The sequence below is a fragment of the Panicum virgatum genome, chromosome 2K (assembly GCF_016808335.1).
Source record: "Panicum virgatum strain AP13 chromosome 2K, P.virgatum_v5, whole genome shotgun sequence".
NCBI lineage: Eukaryota > Viridiplantae > Streptophyta > Magnoliopsida > Poales > Poaceae > Panicum > Panicum virgatum.
In genome coordinates this window covers 30,008,954-30,012,200 of record NC_053137.1, presented here as the reverse complement: position 1 = coordinate 30,012,200, position 3,247 = coordinate 30,008,954, and the positions used below count along the sequence as shown (strand labels likewise).

At 48.1% G+C, this 3,247-nt stretch overlaps 1 non-coding gene across 1 annotated transcript; it reads left to right on the top strand.

Annotated features, from left to right (window-relative positions):
* Positions 1-364: 364 nt before the first annotated feature.
* Positions 365-473, top strand: LOC120696286. Its single transcript, XR_005684064.1, has one exon. It is a non-coding gene; the product is annotated as a small nucleolar RNA R71 (small nucleolar RNA).
* The last annotated feature ends 2,774 nt before the right edge of the window (positions 474-3,247 follow it).

Sequence of the window (3,247 nt, the reverse complement as noted above, 5' to 3'; positions counted from 1 at the left end):
TTCACAGGTTTCGGGGCAGTCATTCCCCGAATGTCCTTCATTACCACCGACTTCGCACGTGAAGTGTGAACCCATGGTGTAGATAGGAGCGTGGATCGGTTGTTTGCTCCCTTCCTCCATTTTCTTGATGAGGAGGTCTAGCTTAGCGGCAATCATATCCGTCTCCTTGACGGTATGCATGCCCTTCGTATGGGGTTGGAGTCATTCATCACTCCACCCCTGGTTGGAGACCATCTTCTCGACCAACTCTTTGGCTTTGACGATGGTTAGGTCGAGGAAGGCTCCTCCAGCAGCAGCATCGATGTAGGCTCTAGATGTCGTTGTGAGCCCGTTGTAGAAGCATTGTAGGATGAGCCACTCATCCATGCCATGGTGGGGACAGGCCAGGATGTATTCCTGTAGCCTTTCCCAAGCTTCTGGGATGGATTCCATCCCCGTCTGCTAGAAACTTGAAATCTTCCCGCGCAGGGCATTTGTTTTGCCCAGCGGGAAGAACTTTGCGAGGAACGCCTTGGAGCATTTGGCCCAGGTGTCGATGTCTTTTTCCTTATAAAACCAGTGTTTCACCTTCCCCAGCAAGGAGAAGGGAAACAGATGAAGCTTGATTGCATCGGCGGCGATACCCCATATGACTGCAGTGTCGCAGAGCTCCAGAAAATTCTGCAAATGTGCATTAGTGTCCTCATTCAGCTTGCCACAGAATAGGCTAGCCTGCGCCATGTTGATGAGGCTGGATTTGAGCTCGAAGTTCATGTCCCCAACATTGATGTTGGGCACAGTGGCCACATTGTCGGTGGAGGGGACGGAGAACTCACGGTGAGTCTTTTCAGCAATAGCCTCAATAGCAAGTGGTGCTTCTGAGATGGGTTCTTGTGCCGGGAGGATGGCGAGAGGAGGAATGACGCGAGGTCGTTCCCTTCTCACGAGCCTCTCTGGATTGTCTGTGTAATTTTTTGGCAGGGAGAAACCAGTCATACACTACCCCTATCTTCTTTCAAATCAAAAATAAAAGAAGACATAAAGTGACATTAGCCTGAAAGAGTAAAGACTATATCCTGAGTACAAAACCTAGATTAATATCAGCACAATAACTTTTTTCACATGCCGTCCCCGGCAATGGCGCCAGAAATGCTTGTTGGCATTTCTTAAGTCTATACCGGGTTTGCGAAGACTTCGGCAACAACCTCAGAATTGCCTGTTGGCAGTCCTTAGTGCAATCACTAGAAATGAGGGCACCGAACCCATCCTAGCAACTGCACCTAAGGGGTGCCACTCTCGTGGTATAATCTATACGATTACAGATGGATCCGCAGGCGCACGGATATACCGTTGTAGAATTTCACTCGGAGAGTAAGGATATCGTCATTTATTTTGTCCCAAAGGACGGCAGTGAAAAGGTATTGTACTTAATATTAACCATGACATTGTGCCTCAAGCAATAGGCAAAACTCTAATAGGGGTAAGTCCAGGTAAAGAATAAGCAAGGGTAATGCGACACCGCACACAACCACACACCAAGAGGGAAGGAATAAAAGAGAGAAACGATAAAACAAAGGACTATACTATCCTACGTTAAGTCAGCTGGAGCTTAGGCTAGGTTAGGTATCCTAGTGCTTCTATCCAAAGCTGGGGTCATGTTAGGACATGGTTAGGACTAAAAGTGCTAGGAAAATGGGATAGCGGGGAGATGGTCCCGCACTAGAGAACGTCCAGTCCCGTTACCTCTTTGCATGAACTCCTACACCGAACCCGAACGTCGGGGAATTCGCTAAGCGCAACACAGCTGTTACACCGGACGGACAAGGCTGTCACCACCTGCCATCTACCCCAGTCACACCGTGGAGCACGGTCATATCCGATGCATCCCGCATACCCGAGCACCACGCTCGTGCATGAAGTCACTACTTTAGCATCCCCGGGTCTCCCACCCTTCGGATGGACAAGTAAAACACTAGAGCAAGCCCGAAAGCACAACGAACCTCTATCTGTACCCGGATCATGTGGCCTAACCAAGAGCTTAGCATAACTTATGAACGAATTAAGCATGGATTGATAAATTACCAAGATAGTAAAGTAACCATGGCACAACTCTATATTATGAATAGAAGTCTGACAAGTCGGATACAAAGCCATACCAGGAGCCAAGGATTGTTCAATGACCCCGAGGATGACTTGCTCGCTAAAGAAGAATTAGCCTAGCTCCACTACCTAGCTAAGAGAGCAAGAGAGAGGAGAGCCTTCTTGGAATGGTGGAATGAAGTGTGTGTGTTGAGAGGGGTGAGAGGGAGCCCTATTTATACTAGTGGAGGTCGGTTTCCCGCCAACGCACATATGGAAGGTGATCAGGAGACTTGGCAGCTACTCCTCCTCAAAGTGCACCAGGACGGGAGGCAGGGCAGGTTCGGCCAAACCTGGGGTTCGGCCGACCCCCCTGGTGCCCATCGACCTCACCCTCTTCTGGCAGGCTGACAGGTGGGCCCTCGTATCTTTTCTTGTGTGCGTTATGTGTGGCGCGCCTGTTTGCTCTGCCAGGTGGGCCCTCTTTGTAAGTGGGTGACGCCGGATCCGATCTTCTACGTATAGTTAGTGAGTAAGGTTAGTGATATAAATATGTGAGTAAGGTGTATAGTTTTCCTTCGTTATTGAGTCTAGTTGACGGTCGGATTTGGCACTTAAGCACCGTCAACAAGTCCCCCAAGCTAGCCCTTTGCTCGTCCCGTGCAAAGTTTTAGACTTAGGTTGTTGATCAGGAGTTGCTACAATGTCGCATTCCTGACTTATGCTCAAGGCCCAACCGAGTGTTCTCACCTTTATTCTGAATAAGTTGGCCTTGTTCGCACCTTTTTACCTTACTCCTGTGGGGCTTATAGCATCATCGTCATCTTTGGCGGTTGAGAGTCAGAACAGCTTGTAGAGTACAATTTACCTCTCCTTGGTTCAACCATCAATCCGGAGGTTTTATAAAGTTTTTGAAAAGAAATTTTGTAAGTTCCTTGGGTGATGTCTCGGATCACTCAAACGTGTTTCATTCGTCGCCAAGGCCTTTTTATGCGCCTTTCTCATCCTACTTCTAATGGTTTCCTTTTGGTGGATCTGTAGGTATGGAGGATATGATGGCGAACCTGCTTCTCATTTTTTTGCTAAGTCAAAGACCGGATCCAAAGGAGAAATAAGTCATAAACCTTGATCAAGATGTGCAAGTGTGTGGATATTTTTGGTGGATGGTGGATGAAACTCCTTTATATGA